The sequence below is a fragment of the Oncorhynchus kisutch genome, linkage group LG28, assembly GCF_002021735.2.
Source record: "Oncorhynchus kisutch isolate 150728-3 linkage group LG28, Okis_V2, whole genome shotgun sequence".
Lineage (NCBI taxonomy): Eukaryota > Metazoa > Chordata > Actinopteri > Salmoniformes > Salmonidae > Oncorhynchus > Oncorhynchus kisutch.
The window spans coordinates 23094472-23114734 of NC_034201.2; the positions used below are offsets into that span (position 1 = coordinate 23094472).

General features: G+C 43.3%; 1 protein-coding gene across 3 annotated transcripts in view; it reads right to left on the reverse strand.

The window, feature by feature from the left end:
- The window catches only part of LOC109873434 (protein FAM222B-like), a 75765-nt gene that overhangs the window by 34948 nt on the left and 20554 nt on the right, over nucleotides 1–20263 (reverse strand). The window contains exon 1 of one of the 3 annotated variants that reach the window (XM_031808647.1): nucleotides 4679–4814. The exons of the other annotated variants lie outside the window; for them this stretch is intronic. The gene's annotated coding sequence lies outside the window, so the exon portion shown is untranslated. Of the gene's footprint in view, nucleotides 1–4678; nucleotides 4815–20263 lie in introns of those variants that run through there. 3 annotated transcript variants of the gene reach the window in all.

A 20263-nucleotide genomic window follows, 5' to 3' on the forward strand; every position in this document is an offset into this window, starting at 1 on the left:
CTTGAGCAGCGTAATGACTCCCTGCATGACCAGTGTGATTTCCCATTCCCTCTGCAAGTGAGTCCGGGGTGTGTTCAGCAGGGCACAATGTAGCGGAACGTTCAGATGGAAATATGTTATGTAGAACAAACATGCCTCTATAAGTATAAGAAATAATGTAGTCTCTATGCATAACATTTCTATTTGAGGAGAGGTAGGAGGGGAGCAAAAGAGGGGACAGGAGGACTCGGGCATAGGCAGCCACAGCACCAGGGTGTCAGGCAGCTTGATGTAGGAGGAGGGTCAAAGGAGCTCCAGTAGTCTGAGCTGTGGGAGAGCTAAGGCCATTAAATCATCCTAAAAGGACTTAACACACAAACCACGAGGCAGGCAGGCAGCCACAGCACTGAGTAGAGGAACGCGGCCCTAAGCCTGGCTAGGACATTTATCCACAGTGCCATTAAACTATACCGACCTCACATAGCCTAAATACACACAGACACAGTCAGATATGCACACCAAAATGTGGTGAGAGGCCTGCCATGCCCTCCCTGTATGCCTGACCCTTTCCCCCTGTACGTAATGGATTTCCTGGTCGATACAACCCAAAAGGTGAAACAATTATATTTTCTGTCCATGTACAGCAGCAGGTAAGGTCAGCTCAATGGCAGCGCTGACATTCAGTCTGGGCCCCACAGAGAGCCAGAGCCTCTCACACAGGGCCTGTCTGGGATAAAAGAGATCATTCTCACTGGCCCAGAGTTTCTAAAAGGTGTGTCGCCAGGAGCAGAGAGGGCAGCGCACATTTGGGATCCCTTCATCTCCTGTGTGTGTGTGTGTGTGTGTGTGTGTCTGCAGGCCACCCACCCAGACAGGTGCCATCCCCAGCCCCTGTCCAGCCAGCCGCTCTCTCAAAGGAGAGCCAGGCAAACACAGGGCCGGCATGGCAAACACAGGGCCGGCATGGCAAACACAGGGCCGGCATGGCAAACACAGGGCCGGCATGGCAAACACAGGGCCGGCATGGCAAACACAGGGCCGGCATGGCAAACACAGGGCCGGCATGGCAAACACAGGGCCGGCATGGCAAACACAGGGCCGGCATGGCAAACACAGGGCCGGCATGGCAAACACAGGGCCGGCATGGCAAACACAGGGCCGGCATGGCAAACACAGGGCCGGCATGGCAAACACAGGGCCGGCATGGCAAACACAAACACAAACATCTCAACCCTGTGTTAGCCTGGGAACATCTGGCCTTCCCAGGCTCAGAGCGGCAGCCCCGGTCAAAGCACACTGCACTGTCCATCTATCCAGCTGTCTAAAGCACACCACAGAGTCTGTCTGTAACCTGCCACTCACTGGGAGAGGAGGGAGGGGATAGCGGGGAAGAAGCATGGTCTGCATGGCAAATACCTGATTGTAAAAAAACAGATGAATATTTATTGATATATTATTCTGAAAGACCTAGGCCTACGCCGGTTATGGTTATAAAGAGCAACACACGCACACAGATAGTCACACACACATTCTTGCATCATGCCCTCTCCAACTACCTAACTCACACAGCCACCTTTCCCCTAGCTGTCCGATGGTTAAAGACTGATGAGACCTGCTCAAAGGTCTATGCAATTGAACCCAACATTAATGTACCCAGCAGCAAATTTTTCGCCATCGACCCGCTTTCCTCTGCAATAAGGCTGGAGGCATCAATCAGGCTGAGATTGCAGACAGCAGACATGGGCTGAAGGAGGAGCAGATTAATGATGAATGGATCTCAGATATGGCTTGGCTAGAACCGCCCAGACCCGACCAGGGCGTCTCAGAGGACATATGACCTTTAACAAAGTCGACATGAAGTGAACACCACCACCACACAAACGACATAATATTCATTTGCCTTATATAGGCCTACAGCAGGCATCTTCAACCTTTTCTTGCCCAGGGACCAACTCTCAGGCAAACCGGCGACCCCCATCATGTTAGTACATCTTGTCTTATCGTCAGGTGAATGATAATGGCAAGGAGAAGTAATCAACATTTTAAAATGAATAGATTTGGTAGTTTTCATTATTTCGACCTCCCCAGCGTATAATTAGAAGAGGAAGTGTAACCAAACAGTCTATTAGCTGGAAAGTTAACTCCAAACACATTCGCTAAGAGCAGCTGTTTAGCTGGTTACACAAAGGTTAGCCATGTGTTGGTAAAATTGTATGTCCATGTCAAGAAAGCTTACCAGCAGCACCTGCCTCACTGGTGGCTTATTCGCGGGTGCTTTTTCAAAGCCAATGTCAGACACTCCACTGTGTGTAATTGGCTCCAATGAGTGTAATTTGGTAAATATTCGGAGTTGAGGAATAAAGTTTACATAATTAGAAATAAGATATTCTCCGTTTTCTACTGTAGGTATGCAATTCAAAATGTTTTTATTCTGTTGTTGCAAGCGATATTCATAAAAACGTTGGAATTTGTTAAATATATTTTTGCAGAACCCTTGCAATACATGGGGGCGCAGACCTCCGGACGAATACCCCTGGCCTACAGGACAGTGTGTACAAGGCTTCTGTAAAGTCAATCTGCCTCAGTCGTCATGAACACCATCTGACCTGGCACTAATACACACCAGATTATACAGGACTGTGTAAACCTATGCAGTGTCAATCTACTGATGCACAACTATTTAGCAAATATTAGACATGGCTTGCTCTAGCCATCCCATCACTATTACAGCTGCGCTGGCCTGGCCCTCTCTCCACCCTGAGACCTTCAGGTCTGCTAGCCAGGGCCCTTTGGGATTTCTAAAGAGCAGATCCATTGGCCCCCCACACACTACACCGAGGTAGAGGGGGCAGAGAAATAGATTGGGGGGGGGGGGGGGGGGGGGGATTGAAAGAGCTAGACAGATGGGATGGGTGGTACTGTGGGTAAATGTAAAATAATCCTCAGGGCAGGGTGTAGATGGTTGAGCGGTTATACCCTGTTCTGCTCCCTCTCTGTCACATGGGAGAGGCAGGCAGCAGGCAGTGATACAGGTGATTTAGTGAGGAGTGATTTAGCAGGGTGGCTTACACAGCCTGCCGGCCTTAGGTTCTTATGGATGTCTAGTCTGTTGCTATCTGTTCAGCTGGAGCACTGAATAATGGGGAAGCAGCCGCCTATGTCCAAACAGTAAAAATAAATAACAATAATAATAAAGTGTAAACTTAAATGATATTTCCTCTGACACATTTGTGCGGCTGGCTTCCGGGTTAAGCAAGTGAGTGTTAGGAAGCGCAGTTTGGCGCGTCATGTTTTGGAGTCCCATGACTCGACCCTCGCCTCTCCCTCGCGTTGGGGAGTTGCAGCATTGAGACAAGATCGTAATCACACAATTTGGGAGATAATTACAACAAAAAATTAAATAAAACATCTACTCTGCGGCCAACAGGAAGGCTCCATTGGGCACGCCCACCACCTAAGCCCCATTTTGATCTAGAAAAAAAACCAAAACATTTGTAACAGGGAAAGAGCACAGGCAATGGTCAAATAGAATCCACATAAAGAAACATTAAACAATATAGGCCAGGGTACAATATTCTATTTCTCAAAGTAAAATGGCATTTGATGGCAAGTTAGAACTTGAAAAAACATGCAGCGTCTTTAAAACTCAGAACATACCAATTATAGATGGAGTGAATGAAACAGAGTGACAAATACATAACAATTAAGTTCTTTAAAGAGGGTCTGCAATTAATAGCAATCTAATAGTTCCCCTAATTTCGGTTTATGTGACAAAACAAGCACTCAAAGAGTACAGAGAATCATTGTACCATCTAAACCGCTGTGAAATATATTTTATACAACCAAAAATATTGTATTTTCAGCTGGTGTACAAAACAGAAAGTAAAAGATGCAAAAAAACTATAAACATCCAAAGTGTGTGTGTGTATATATATATATATTTAAAAAATATTTAAAAAACGAAACTTAAGAACGGGAAGCATAGAAATAGCACACATAGAAGGGATCTTCCACTTCTTATACTTGCTTTTGATGAGAATGATAGATTTCAATATGAATTTGGTTGGATCGCCCAAAAAGTTACATTTTGCAGCTTTAATCTGCATGCCTCATCTAAAAACAAGATAAAGTGCTGCTGGTATTCAAAAGCGATGGAGTGTTTTGTTTATGTGTTTGATTATCTTAGGAAGCAGTGAGGCCATGGCCCTTTGCTCTAAAAGCCTGGCCCAGGCTGAGTTGAATGGGTTCAGCCCAGCACTTCACACAGCCAAAACTAATCCCTATAAATCCATAAAATGTTTAACTGTTTGATTAATCCCAAACATCAAATTGTACTTTTAATTTATTAGTTAATCTAGCTGCAGTATGTGAGCAGTGATACAGTATGTGAGTGGTGATACAGTGTGTGAGTGGTGATACAGTGTGTGAGTGTGAGAGAGAGCGTAAGTGAGTGAATGAGTGAGTGAGAAGCGGGCTGTAAAACAGTCCATTCGGGAGAAATGTGGAGAAGAAGCCAAAAGGACAGGTTTGTTGTTCAAGCTACTATTTGCCAAAATGCACATGCGAGAGTTCTTTCTAAACCGGCTGTCGCTAGCAAATAGCAATCAAAGTCCATTCCTTCAGAGAAGAAAAGAGCAGACACACTGGGTAGCAGTAGAAAGTCAGTCAACAGTCCCATCATGGTTTAGCTCATACATACCACAGTGGTATGACGCTTCCTGCTGGCTTCATGGGAGTAGTAGGGAATTTAAACCAGGCACTCCTCCCTGAGTGGAAAGAAGGTTGCCAGAAATATTAACCCAGCTTCCTTTAACTTCTTGGTGACAGGGGGGCAGTATTGAGTAGCTTGGATGAATAAGGTGCCCAGTAAACTGCCTGCTATGCTGTCCCAGATGCTAATATATGCATATTATTAGTAGTATTGGATAGAAAACACTCTAAAACTGTTTGAATGATGTCGGAGTATAACAGAACTCATATGGCAGGCGAAAACCTGAGAAAAATCCAAATCAGGATGTGGGAAATCTGAGGCTTGTAGTTTTTTAACTCAGACCCTACTGTAGATACAGTGGGATATTGGTTATGTTGCACTTCTTAAGGCTTCCACTAGATGTCAACAGTCTTTAGAACGTTGTTTCAGGCTTCTACTGTGAAGTGGGACCGAATGAGAGAGGAATGATTCGGGTGTCTGGCAGATTGCCACAGGCTCTGAGGCGCGGTCACGAGAGAGTTAGCTCTCGATCCATTGCTTTTCTACAGACATAGGAATTCTCCGGTTGGAACATTATTGAAGATTTATGATAAAAACATCCTAAAGATTGATTCTATACTTAGAATGACAAGTTTCTACGGGCTGTAACGGAACTTTTTGTCCGACGTTCGGCTGGACCTGAATGCACTTTTGGATTTGTTTACCAAACGCCATAACAAAAGTAGCTATTTGGACATAAATGATGGACATTATCAAACAAAACAAACATTTATTGTGGAACTGCGATTCCTGGGAGTGCATTCTGATGAAGATCATCAAAAGGTAAGTGAATATTTATAATGCTATTTCTGACTAATGTTGACTACCCAATATGGCAGATATCTTTTTGGCTGTTTTGTTGTCTGAACGCTGTACTCAGATTATTGCATGGTTTGAAATCTGACACAGCGGTTGCATTAAGGAGAGGTATCTCTCTAATTCCATGTATAACACTTGAATATCAACATTTATAATGAGTATTTCTGTAAATAGATGTGGCTCTCTGCACAATCACCACATGTTTTAGAACTACTGAACGTAACGCGCCAATGTAAAATGAGATTTTTTTATATAAATATGCACTTTATCGAACAAAACATACATGTATTGTGTAACATGAAGTCCTATGAGTGTCATCTGATGAAGATCAAAAGGTTAGTGATTAATTTAATCTCTTTGTGCTTTTTGTGACTCCTCTCTTTGGCTGGAGAAATGGCTGTGTTTTCCTGTGAGTTGGTGGCGACCTAACAATCGTTTGTGGTGCTTTCGCTGTAAAGCATTTCTTTTTAAATCAGACACTGTGGCTGGATTAACGAGAATTTGTATCTTTAAAATGGTGTAAAATACTTGTATGCTTGAGGAATTTTAATTATGAGATTTTTGTTGTTTTGAATTTGGCGCCCTGCACTTTCACTGGCTGTTGGCGAGGTGAGACGCTACGGTCCCACATATCCCAGAGAGGTTTTAATAGCACCTGACAAGAGGTTAAATCACACATTACAGGCAGCTAGGCTAAACTGAATTCTCACAGTAATTAGATCAGGAATATGACAGTCTTTTTCCCTTTCTGCGTTCAGAATGCCGTTGATCAAAGCCCTAATGATTGTGTGAGTGGTGTGTGTGTGTGTGTGTGTGTGTGTGTGTGTGTGTTGGCTAAATCAAAATCTCCCTATAGGACAGGAGCCTGTCTAGCCTAATTTTTCGCTCTATATAAAAGTAAAAACAGACACACAGTGGAGTGGGACTATCAATGTTTGTCACAAAGCAGGCCTAACTAAAGACAACAAAATGTTAAGGAGAAAAAGCTATGTATCAACTTCACACCGTGAAAATAAACTGGTGCAAGAGTTAGGCCTACTGTCAAAAACACAGAGGACAAACTTATCTTAAATATTTTCACATATTTTTGTCTGACTTAGGACTGGGCCTGCACCATGTCTAACCTGTTGTGTGCCTACACAATAATGGAGATGGATGAGAGGTGGTGGTGGACTGGTGGTAAGGGAGAGACAGCAATTGACATTTTGAATTTTCTTCGGTATAGCTGTGAAATACATCCCTGTGGAGTGACACTGCCTATCTGCTCTCCTCTATCCCTCCATCCCCGGTCGGCTGGTGGGGTTGGTGTAGCTAGGTTTCAGCAGCACCTGGTCCCTAATGGGGTGAGTGCAGGGGGCTATTTACTATTAATTACAGAAAGCTGACACGCCTGCCAACCCGTGCAACGAGACACTGGGACGTCAAATACAGGAAGACTGATGATTCCCTGTGACTGAGCACACACGCACAACTGAGCACACCATACACTCATTCAGGCTTGCACAAGCACTTTAAAACATGGCCCCGGCCTTTCAGATTCCAACCCCAGTGAGCCCCCATCTCAATCCACAGCATCCCGCTGCTGAATGATGTGAAAGTACTTACTTCTTTTCTAGGGCCATTTTCTAAATGTGAGTAATACAAAAAGGTTGTGCAGTGGCCGCTATGCAGCTACATGATAAAAGTAGACATTTCTCTGCTCCAAGTCAAAGCTTCCTTTGTAAACAACCCCCTTTGTGCGTAAATAGGCCACACATACACGGTGGGGGTAATGGACAATTTCATAACTCGCTCCAGAACTCAGCAGCCGCACACAAAGAAGGGAAATGGCAAGAGATATGTCAATCATTGATTGCTGAAAGATGTCAGACAAAAGGAGTCAAAACAACGTTACTGGCATTTCTGGTAGTCATGTCATGTTGCTGCTGCTTAGCCTAGCAGACTACATCAACACTGACCACCTATGAACTGTAATTACAGCAAGCCAAATTCCATCCCACAGAAACACAAACACACCTGCACATTCAAGGAAATGCAGCCAGCTGAAAAGGACAAATACTGGGACTAGAGGAGATAAACAACATAAACTGAGCAGGTTATAGCAGAGCACAGAGTAGCACCATTGTTTACTACATCTTTAGGGCCTACTACTAGTGCAGTGCATTTCACCCCGGTGCTAATTTCAGGCAGTAATTCAGACAGTAGCCCATTTCAGCGTGCAGTGCAGAGCAGACAGAGGCACTAAAGGACAGAGGCTGCAGACAGAGGCTGCTAAAGGCACCAGTCTATGTACAGGGGGTTCAGTCGCTGACTGGGTTCTGGTGTTTGGACACTGCAGATGTCAGACAGAACACAACGCCTGTCTGGAATAGCAATTCAGCTCAGTGCATCTACAGTGGGACTTGTTTAAAGTGGAGTTTGGATGAAAAGAGACAGTTGGTTTTTACTGCTCAGTCTGACCGACAACCGTTGCTAGTACTGCAACTTTTACATGGTTGTATTTCCTTAAGCCTGGCTGCCATGGCTGCTTTCCTCATATAAGCGAGAAAGAGAATGACAGTTTTTTCCTGAGTTGGACAAAGGGCTGGCTGATATGGCCTTAAAATCATATCAAGATTTCTTTTTAATGTATGGGCGATTCACGAAATACACCACATGACCAAAAGTAAGTGGACACCAAAATCATGGGCATCAATATGGAGTTGGTTCTCCCTTTGCTGCTATAACAGCCTCCAATCTTCTGAGAAGGCTTTCAATTAGATGTGGGAACATTGCTGTGGGGACTTGCTTCCATTCAGCCACAAGAGCATTAGTGAGGTCGGGCACTGATGTTGGGCGATTAGGCCTGGCTCGCAGTCGAAGTTCCAATTCATCCCAAAGGTGTCCAATGGGGTTGAGGTCAGGGCTCTGTGCAGGCCAGTCAAGTTCTTCAACAAATCAACTCTGTATGAACATTGCTTTGTGCACTGGGGCATTGTCATGCAGAAACAATAAAGGGCCTTCCCCAAACTGTTGCCACACATTAGGAAGCACAGAACCATCTAGAATGTCATGGATGCTGTAGCGATGGAACTAAGAGGCCTAGTCTGAACCGTGAAAAACAGCCCCAGAACATTAACACAAAATGCCCTTCCTCTACCAAACATTACAGTTGGCACTATGCAATGGGGCAGGTAGCATTGTCCTAGCATCCGCCAATCCCAGATTTGTCCGTCGGACTGCCAGATGGTGAAGCGTGATTCATCAGTCCAGAGAACACATTTCCACCGCTCCAGAGTCCAATGGCAGCAAACTTTACACCACTACAGCAGATGCTTGGCATTGCACACGGTGATCTTAAGCTTGTGTGCGTCCGCTCGGCCATGTAAACCCCTTTTTATGAAGCTCCAGAGACAGTTTGGAACTCGGTAGTGAGTGTTGCAACCGAGGACAGACGATTTTTACATGCTAAACTCTTCAGCACTCTGCGGTCCTGTTCTGTGAGCTTGAGTGGCTTGCCACTTTGTGGCTGAGCCGTTGTTGCTCCTAGACGTTTCCACTTCACAATAACAGCACAGTTGACCAGGGAAGCTCTAGCAGGTCAGATTAATTCAGGGATTATGAAGTTATACCTAGACTAAATATATGCCTTCCACAACCATAATACCAACTAATAACTAAATTATTTGATCAAACATGCTTTTGTTTTTGCAACAATCACCGAGCAGGCTTTCAAATCTATGAAAATGCCCTTTTTTGTTACAAGTTTAACTAGAACTGTGCATAATGCACATTCACTAATAATGACTAACTTCTTGTAGCAGGCAATAGGCTATAGAAAATTAACACAGGTCTCATAAACAATCTCTCATGCCCACGTGCTAGAGATTATATTTCAAGTTTAGCCAATTTGGATCTATTTGCTAGCCAACAAGGTTGAACAGTGCAGCCTCCAGTATTTATGCTGCAGTAGTTTATGTGTCGGGGGGCTGGGGTCAGTTTGTTATATCTGGAGTACTTCTCCTGTCCTATTTGGTGTCCTGTGTGAATCTAAGTGTGCGTTCTCTAATTCTCTCCTTCTCTCTTTCTTTCTCTCTCTCGGAGGACCTGAGCCCTAGGACCATGCCCCAGGACTACCTGACATGATGACTCCTTGCTGTCCCCAGTCCACCTGGCCATGCTGCTGCTCCAGTTTCAACTTCCACCTGACTGTGCTGCTGCTCCAGTTTCAACTGTTCTGTCTTATTATTATTCGACCATGCTGGTCATTTATGAACATTTGAACATCTTGGCCATGTTCTGTTATAATCTCCACCCGGCACAGCCAGAAGAGGACTGGCCACCCCACATAGCCTGGTTCCTCTCTAGGTTTCTTCCTAGGTTTTGGCCTTTCTAGGGAGTTTTTCCTAGCCACCGTGCTTCTACACCTGCATTGCTTGCTGTTTGGGGGTTTATGCAGGGTTTCTGTACAGCACTTTGAGATATCAGCTGATGTACGAAGGGTCATATAAATACATTTGATTTGATTTGATTTGATTTGAACAGTTGAATTGTTATGAACACACCCTTCTGTCTGTCTCCAACTGTTTGAACAGTATGCTAGCCTGTCCACTTTGTTCAGATGTTGAAATGAAGTGCCCTACCTTATCTCAGAATGAGAACAAGCTGCCAATTCCTTAAATAAAATTGTGTTTCATGCTTATTACACATTTCTAAAAACACAAACTAGACCGCTAGTATAATAGTCTTTGGCTAAAATGCTGCCAGCGGTATGTGGCACCCCAATGCAGCGTGTGACAAACTGAGCAGTCATTTTCCTGAATCAATGTTTATTGATACTCCTGTTTTAGTAGTGTCTGTTCTGCTCGCAATTTGAGTAGTTGAGACATAAAAAGGGTATCATTAGAAAGGTTAACGTCTCCTCTATTACAGTAAAATAGCGTCTCGATGTGTTACGGTGTCCATATGACCCATTCTGTTGGACCAAACCTCAAGAGGTTTCACTCTCGCTAAAATCTGCCCAAAATAAGGCCAATGCGTTTCTATGGGCTTATTTTGGACCTAAGCTTGTCGCCTGCGGAGACGTGCATCTGGTCATTATATACTGATCTCTGGTGTAAACAGCACTGAGGAGCGAATGAGTCGAGACCAAAAATTCAACACGTGAACAAGCAGACAATCCCTCATAAAAAAAAGAAAAATAACAAAACCTTGATTCTTGTGATACAGGCATTTCGAATATCGCGCTAAAACGTAAATTGAAATTCATTCAATATATTGCCCAGGACCGTTTTTGGACACAAACATCCATTGAATGACATGTGCAAGATTAGACTGATGGTCAATTTACCCTTTCAGCCCCCTTTCACAACAAAACCTCAGGTCCTTTTTATGACAGGAAGAATGTAATTTGGCCATTTCTCAAGGCATGGAGATACCATTCACTAATTGGCAACAATGGGCTTTAAGAGGATCAGAGGTTTAAGCTGTATAAAGGCCTCTATTCTGAGTGGCTCTCGCCAACACACAGACATGATGACACACACCAAGCTTGAGAGGTGCTACGGATGATAAACTAAGCAGGTCACATCGAAGTGCCATAGCACTGACCACCACTCACCTCCCCAGCTCTCTCGCTCTGTCTTGGCTGTCTCCGCTGCACCCTCACCCAGCCCAGCACTCAGCACTGTGGACCTACATGCCTCTGCTCTGAGCTTCAGGCTGAGCCCCTGACTGCTCAATCAGGCCCACAGAAACACTAGCTCCCTGTCGGCTTAGATAATCGCTTTATCACTTAAGAGAACACGACGGCCATGATACACTTAGCTCTTTCATACTTTTAACTACGCCCAGGCCTAAGATCACAAAGGGCAACAACAAGAAAAAAATCCTTTCTACTCATGCAAAACTTTCCACAGCCAGCGTTTTAGCTTTAAACAAAAACAACAGGAGAAACAAAAACATTGACCATGATTTTTTTTTGTTTTGTTCAGTTTATTTTCTTGTTTAGAAATGAGTGGCTAGGATATAGGTCTAGCTCAATAGTGGTACACGACCTCAGTCTCTCATCCATGGAGTGATGACCAATGGAAATTGGTATTTTTTATATGGCACACTAAAATTAGCATACCACACTGTCAAGGATGGGGATTAGGGACTAGGTAAATTAACCAATTACCCAAAGCCACCCTTAGACCTGAAAAAATGCAAGCCAGTGTCACATTTCAGTAACTAAGCAGGCCTACACCAAATCACTTGCTGTTTTTCTGAACTCAAGACCAGGATCACAGCCAGCCAGGTCAACTCAGTCTTTAGTGATTCATTAAAACAATAAAAATACTAAATTGATCATCGATATCAGGGCCTGGCGATATATTGTTTATTTTTTCGTGATATCCAATTGCAATCCAATTCTGATCATCTCTGCAACTTCCCAACGGGCCCAGGAGAGGTGAAGGTTGAGTCATGCATCCTCCTAAACATGACCGGCCAAACGGCACTTCTTAACACCTGCTCGCTTAACCCAGAAGTCAGCTGCACCAATGTATCGGAAGAAACACCGTTCAACTGATGACCGAAGTCAGCTTGCAGGCACCCAGCCCGCCACAAGGAGTCATCAGAGCGCAATGAGCCAAGTAAAGTCCCCCCCCCTGCCAAACCCTACCCTAACCTGGACAACGCTGGGCCAAATATGCGCCGCCATATGGGACTCCCAGTCCCAGCCGGTTGTAACACAGCCTGGGATCAAACCCCAGGCTGTAGTGACGCCGCAACACTGCAATGCAGTGCCTTAGACTGCTCGCCACTCGGAAGGCTGATATATCATCTTTTAAGTTATTCCAGTATGGATATTCACAATACCGTCTATAAAAAGGTATTTTGATACAGAGCTAAAAGGCTAGAGCTACAGCTTTCAAGGAGTGGGTCACTAACCCGGACACTTATAATAAATCCTGCTACACCCTCCGACAAGACATCAAAGAACCAAAGTGTCAATACAGGACTAAGATCTAATCCTACTCCACCGGCGCTGACGCTCATCGGATGTGGCAGGGCTTGCAAACTATCACCGATTACAAAGGGAAACAGAGTGGCACGAGCCTACCAGACGAGCTAACTGCTTTCTATGCGTGCTTTGTGGCAAGCAACACTGAACCCTGCATGGCAGTACCAGCTGTTCTGGATGACTGTGTGATCACCCTTTCCTTAGCCGAAGTGAGTAAAACCTTTAAGCTGGTAAACATTCACAAGGCCGCAGAGCCAAACGGATTACCAGGACCTGTACTCCGACCATGCGCTGACCAGCTGGCAAGTGTCTTCCCCGAGATTTTTTTTTTTTTTTTTACACCTCACCCTAAAACAGTCTGTAATACCTACATATTTCAAGCAGACCACCATAGTTCGTGCCCAAGAACGCCAAGGTAACCTGTCTAAATGACTATCGCCCCGTAGCATTCACATTTGAAGCCATGAAAGACTTTGAAAGTCACATTAACACCATCATCCCAGACACCACATCCTGATGGGACGCCCCCAGTCAGCTCCCTGCCATCCAGGACATCTATACTAGGTTGTGTCAGAGGAAGGCCCTAAACATTTTCAAAGACTCCAGCCACCCAAGTCATAGAGTGTTCTTTGATTCCACATGGCAAGCGATACATCAAGTCTGGAACCAAAGGGACCCTGAACAGCTTCTAACCTCAAGCCATAAGACTGCTAATACCAAATAGCTACCAGGACTATCTGCATTGATCATTTTTGCACTAACTTTGACTCACATATGCTGCTGCTACGGTTGACCATCCGTCACTTTATTCCAAGTTATACAATGCATTTGGAAAGTATTCAGACCCCTTCACTTTTCCCACATTGTTACGTTACAGCATTATTCTAAAATGGATTAAATTATTTTTCCCCACTCATTAATCTACACACAATACCCCATAATGACAAAGCAGGTTTTTCTACATTTTAGCAAATGTATTAATGGGAAAGCCCATTAATAACACTTGCCATCCTAGGGTCATGCACTACTCATAAAAAATGTAAGTTTTATAACTTTTATCATTCAGAAACATTAAATATGTATTGTCATGACATTTCGGCCATATCGCCCAGCCCTATAATCAAAATTATATCTCCCTAATGTCTCAACCCTGCCCTCTTGATGTTCATGTCAAGTATCACAATTTCTTCCAGGTCACTCCCCTTCCCTCCCAGTCATCACTTGATCTATCTCAGCTTTACTGTACTAGCTGGCATGATCCTTTATGACCCACAAACAAGATCTAACAACAAACATTGTGGGCACCGGGAGGTTACATTACCAGATCTGTTCTTACTTGGCACAGATGCTGGAAAACCCGTGTGCAGATGTGCAGACCTGCTAATGGTATCTTTTAGGATGACTAAGAATGATATGGGACTCACCTGGCAACCTCTCGTTGTAGGTGAGGTGGAGGGTGGGTGAGAGATGGGTAAGTGATCTGATTCGTGGCAGCATTATCTTGCGCCATAAACAGATAAGTGCCCTAGTTCTCAAACTGTTCTTGTCAGAGGGAGGGGAGGGCACAAACAACCCCCACGTCCCCAGTGCCTCTATTGGGAACCCTACCCAAATCAGTCATTCTGATCCTAACGACCTACCCTGTGCCAGTCCTTAGTAAGGACTGCTTCCGCCTGCTACCGCTTGTTGTTGTCCTCAAGCCAAATATTTCATAGTACAACCCTTTGGTGGTGGTGGTGCACATCATTTGAACAATCCCCATCTGAAGGCCTTTGGGCCTGGGGTTGGTGTGGAGCTAATTATGCAGGCTTTACCAGCTAGACCAGGAGGGCTTTTGCCCTATTTTGACCTGCTGGCTAACATGCAGATCCCCCAATTCAAATCAAATTGTATTTGCCACATGCGCCGAATACAACAGGTGTAGACCATTGAGTGAAATGCTTACTTACAAGCCCTTAACACTTATTTTTATGAAAACTGCATCGTTGGTTAAGTTAAAAAAATAGATAAGTAAAAAATGTAACTTCTTGAGTGTAGGGAGCAGGATTTTCGTCTTTTGGCTAAAAAACTTACCCATTTGAAACGGCCTATTTCTCAGGCCCAGAAACTAGAATATGCATATAAGATTAGGATAGAAAACACTCTAAAGTTTACAAAACTGTCAAAATAATGTCTGTGCGTATAACAGAATTGATATTGCAGGCGAAAACCTGGGGAAAATCAAACCAGTGCTGTTTTTGCTGAAAGCTCTCTGTTCCATTGGATGCCGTGCCTCCATTTAAAGGGATATCAACCATATTCCTTTTCCTATGGCTTCCCCAATGTGTCAACAGTCTTTAGACATAGTTTCAGGCTTTTATTTTGAAAAATGAGCGAGAAAGATAACATTGCGTCAGTGGATAGCTGGGTGTTGCCAGAGTTTTGCTTGCACAACAGAGTGGGGCAGCCATGGTCTCTCCCTCTCCTATTGAAAAAGCTACAGTCCCGGTTGATATATTATTGATTATATATTTTAAAAACAACCTGAGGATTGATTATAAAAGAACGTTTGACATGTTTCTGTGGACATTACAGATACTATTTGGAATTTGTCTGCAATGTCGTGACCGCTCGAGCCTGTGGATTTCTGAACATAACGCGCCAAACAAATGGAGGTATTTTGGATATAAAAATAATCTTTATGGAACAAAAGGAACATTTATTGTGTAACTGGGAGTCTCGTGAGTGCAAACATCCGAAGATCAAAGGTAAGCGATTTAATTTATTGCTTTTCTGACTTTCGTGACCAATCTTCTTGGCTGCTAGCTGTTTGTAATATTTATCTACTGAGAGAGATGTTCTTACATAAACGCTTGTTATGCTTTCGCCGAAAACCTGTATTGAAATCTGACACGCAAGGTGGATTAACAACAAGCTAAGCTGTGTTTTGCTATATTGCACTTGTGATTTCATGAAAATTTAATATTTTTAGTAATTTAATTTGAATTTGGCGCACTGCAATTCAGCGGGTGTTGATGAAAATTATCCTGCTAACGGGATGGGTGCGTCAAGATTAAGTAACAAGTGATTAAAGAACAGCAGTAAAATAACAATAATGAGGCTATACACAGGGGGTACCAGTACAGAGTCATTGTGCGGGGGCACCGGTTAGTTGAGGTAATATGTACATGTAGATAGCTATTAAAGTGACTATACATAGATGATAAACAAAGTAGCAGCAGCGTAAAAGAGGGGAGGGGGGGGGCAAATAGCCTGGGTAGCGATTTGATTCGTTTTTCAGGAGTCTTATGGCTTGGGGGTAGAAGCTGTTAAGAAGCCTTTTGAACCTTGACATGGCGTTCCGGTACCACTTGCTGTGCGGTAGCAGAGAGAACAGTCTATGACTAAGGTAGTTGTTGACAATTTTTAGGGCCTTCCTCTGACACCGCCTGGTATAGAGGTCCGGCAAGGCAGGAAGCTTGGTCCCATTGATGTACTGAGCCGTATGCACTACCCTCTGTAGTGCCTTGCGATCAGAGGCCGAGCAGTTGCCATACCAGGCAGTGATGCAACCAGTCAGTATGCTCGATGGTGCAGCTGTAGAACTTTTTGAAGATCTGAAGGCCCATGCCAAACATTTTCAGTCTCCTGAGGGGGAATAGATTTTGTCGTGCCCTCTTCTGACCTCCTCCCTATAGGCCGTCTCATCATTGTCGGTGATCAGGCCTTAGGGCTATTATGGCCAAAATATCATATGATGGTATTTTATGTTTTTGATTAATAAAAGGTCTAAATTTGCATTATGAGTAGTGCGTGACCCTAGGGTGGCAACACATATATTCTAAATTATTTCAATGGGTCTTTCTTCATTCAGATTGTTTTATTCTGTTCAATTCAACTTCAAACCTAAAACTATTTCCTGCATTTCCATCAATTTCTGCATTTCCTGAACTCATGTGAGATCATTTCCACACTGCCGCGATATGGGGAAAAATACTAGGCCTTATTTTTATCCAAATGTTGCAATTACGATTTAGATCAAAACACTTAGGTGAACTTTTGGAATCATGGAAATAGAATGTTTATTATAAATATATAGTTGGATTACAATGTTGTTTGACATGACAACAAATGAAAATGCCATGGATGAGTTACTCTGACAGGGTAGGAACCAAAGTATTTTTCAGTGTTTCCTAGGGGACCCTATAATCTTTGGCTACATTAAATCTTTATTCATATAGCCAACATACAAATGCTTCACCTATTCCTCTTTGATTTAGAAGATACTGTTGCACAAACAACATGCTGATTTAAGCCTCCACCAGTACTGGTATCAGGCGGTATTAGATAGCTACGTTTGCTCTGACTTGGTACTTTAATTAGCTAGCCAGTTGATTAGCATTAATGGCTAACACAATTTAGCTTAACTTGATAAGAAAATACAAACAAATATTGTAATTATAGAACGCTTGTGAATTTATATTAAGATCAAAGTGGAAACATCGTTGTCATCAACATTTTTGCCTGTGCTGCAATTACCATGCAGACTGAACGAAAGTGTCTCATGGTCAAGAAACAACAAATGTGCTCCTTGAGTGAGAGGGGGTGGGACTAAGTCTGTGTGGAAAGAGGCAAGAAGAGAGAGAGAGTGGAGAGGGATGACTTAAGTAGCAGAGTAAACTATAAAAATGGGCGTTAAACACGGCGTATCACATTTAACAAACCCAACATTCAAATACTGTTTTAGAAGGTAAAGTAAAAACCCAAACCGGTCTGTGCATAAATACCGGGATATAGTAAAATACGGTATACCGCCCAGCCCTATCAGGCCTACCACTGTTGTGTCATCTGCAAACTTAATGACGGTGTTGGAGTCGTGCCTGGCCGTGCAGTCATGAGTGAACAGGGAGTACAGGAGGGGACTGAGCACGCACCCCTGAGGGGCCCCCCTGTTGAGGATCAGCGTGGCGGATGCGCTGTTACCTACCCTTACCACATGGGAGCGGCCCGTCAGGAAGTCCAGGATCCAGTTGCAGAGGGAGGTGTTTAGTTCCAGGCTCCTTAGCCTAGTGAAGAGCTTTGAGGGCACTATGGTGTTCAACGCTGAGTTGTAGTCAATGAATAGCATTCTCACATTAGATGTTCATTTTGTCCAGGTGGGAAAGGGCAGTGTGGAGTGCAATAGAGATTGTATCATCATCTGTGGATCTGTTAGGGCGGTATGCAAATTGGAGTGAGTCTTGGGTTTCTGGGATAATGGTGTTGATGTGAGCCAGCCTTTCAAATCACTTCATGGCTACAGAAGTAAGTGCTATGGGTCGGTAGACATTTAGGCAGGTTACTTTAGTCCCTGTGCCCAAGAACACTATGTTGGTCAGCTTAAAACATGTTGGTATTACAGATTCGGACAGGGAGAGGTTGAAAATGTCAGTGAAGACACTTGCCAGTTGGTCAGCGCATTCTGCTAATCCGTCTGGCCCTGCGACCTTGTGAATTTTGACCTTTTTAAAGGACTTACTCACATCGGCTATGGAGAGCGTGATCACACAGTCATCCGGAACAGCTGGTGCTCTCATGCATATTTCAATGTTACTTGCCTTGAAGTGAGCATAGAAGTAATTTAGCTCATCTGGTAGGCTCGTGTCACTGGGTAGCTCGCAGCTCTGCATCCCTTTGTAGTCTAATAGTTTGTAAGCCCTGCCACATCCGACGAGCATTGGAGCCGGTGTAGTACAATTCAATCTTAGTCCTGTATTGATGCTTTGCCTGTTTGATGTTTCGTCGGAGGGCATAGCGGGATTTCTTATAAGCTTCGGGATAGAGTCCCACTCCTTGAAAGCAACAGCTCTACACGTTAGCTCAGTGAGGATGTTGCCTGTAATCCATGGCTTCTGGTTGGGGTATGTATGTAGTCACTGTGGGGATGACGTCATCTATGCACTTATTGATGAAGCCGTTGACTGATGTGGTGTACTCCTCAATGCCATCGGAAGAATCCCGGAACATATTCCAGTCTGTGTTAGAAAAACAGTCCTGTAGCTTAGCATCTGCTTCATCGGACCACTTTTTATTGACCGAGTTACTGGTGCTTTCTGCTTCCCCATGAAAAAATCCAACAGAAAAACCGAACACAGTACTAAGACATAGCTCGGCCCCATCTGTGTGTGTGCCCTGGCCAACATTCTCATGAAACCAGTTTTAACCATGTCTGTAGAAAGTACGCAGTTACAAAACCATAATGCATCCACAAAAATGTTCTATCATTCTGAAAAGTAAGATGCATAGTTTATGGCCCAGTACCAGGTCACCCCTAATTCTCATTACCAAAATGTGTCCAGGTTAAATTCTCTGGTAATTTTTTCAATATTTTACTTCAGAAAAACCTAACTTATTAGAATAAAACAGAGACTGTTGCTGTAGTAAGTCCATAATTCATAACAACGCTACACTAGTTAATAGTTAACATTAAACTATAATATTTCTTACATAAAAGCAGTGTCTGTGGACATGTTTCTCATTACTATAACATTTTGTCAAGTTTTTGTCAAAACTCTAGTCAGTTTTTAAATAAACTTTTATCATCTAGAGCAGGGTTTCCAAAACTCAGTCCTCATTCCAGCACAGACAATTATCGCATCATAAAATGATGCCGTTTTTTCCAGGGTATTTCACAGTAAACAGGCGGTGCTGAATCACAATTGTCACAAATCAATGTATCTTAATGAGCTTTCCAGTAAATCAATTCCCAACAACAGTGGAAACATCAGAAAAACTACTCAAGTTCTTTGTTCTTTCTCTGTACCTTGTGATCTGTTATTCATAGCCTAGAACTCAGAGGTTCCGAGAAATCAAGCATGACTTGATGTAATCCCGTATTTGTATTTATTATGGATCCCCATTAGCTGCTGCCAAGGCGTTCTGTTACCGCTGTTTAAAACGAGTATGTATGGATATTCTATAGACCTAGCCTACATTTTGACCTTAGTACAGAATCTTTTGAAGAATAAAATGTCAACTGATGTGGTGTATCTGATTCACTCTCTCTGTGGGGACAATCATCTTCACTTAAAATGACCTATTATTAAAATACATCAGCAGCAGCTGAATATTAGGTCAGATCATGGTAGATCTAGAGGTAGTATCATGATGAATGAATCCCATTGGATCGTTTTTAAATCGGCTAGCCAAATATCTCTCCAATTTGCCTAAAACTTATTTGACACTAAAACCATGTAGCCTAGCCTTTATGCTTAATATGGAAATATGCCAGTAATATTGATTAAAAAAAATATGACATTGTTTGAGATTTATTTTAGCCAAGCATTACTGACACTAGCCACAAAAGCACCTAATTAATATCTGCTATATTACTCTGCCAGCCTGAAGTGGTTTACTGAAAAAACATTAATGACAAATATGCTTTCCTCTTCATTTGCCCTCAGCTAGAGTCATACGTTGCACTGGCAGGTCAATTAAACATGAACATTAGAAAACATACTTATAAAGCCTGTATGGTGGCTTCTTGCAGTGGCTAATTAGCACATGCATTTAGGTTGCAATGCATTGTGGTGCTTTGCACTTGAGAACAACAGTGCCTTCTCTAAATGAGAGCCAATTTATCGAACCACCCTCTCTCTATAATGAAGGCATTGTTACAAAGAAAGGCTATTTAATGGAGCAGACAGCGCCTGTAAAAAAAAAAGGCTAAATAATATGATACATTAAATATGAGTGGGCATAATAATTTAATC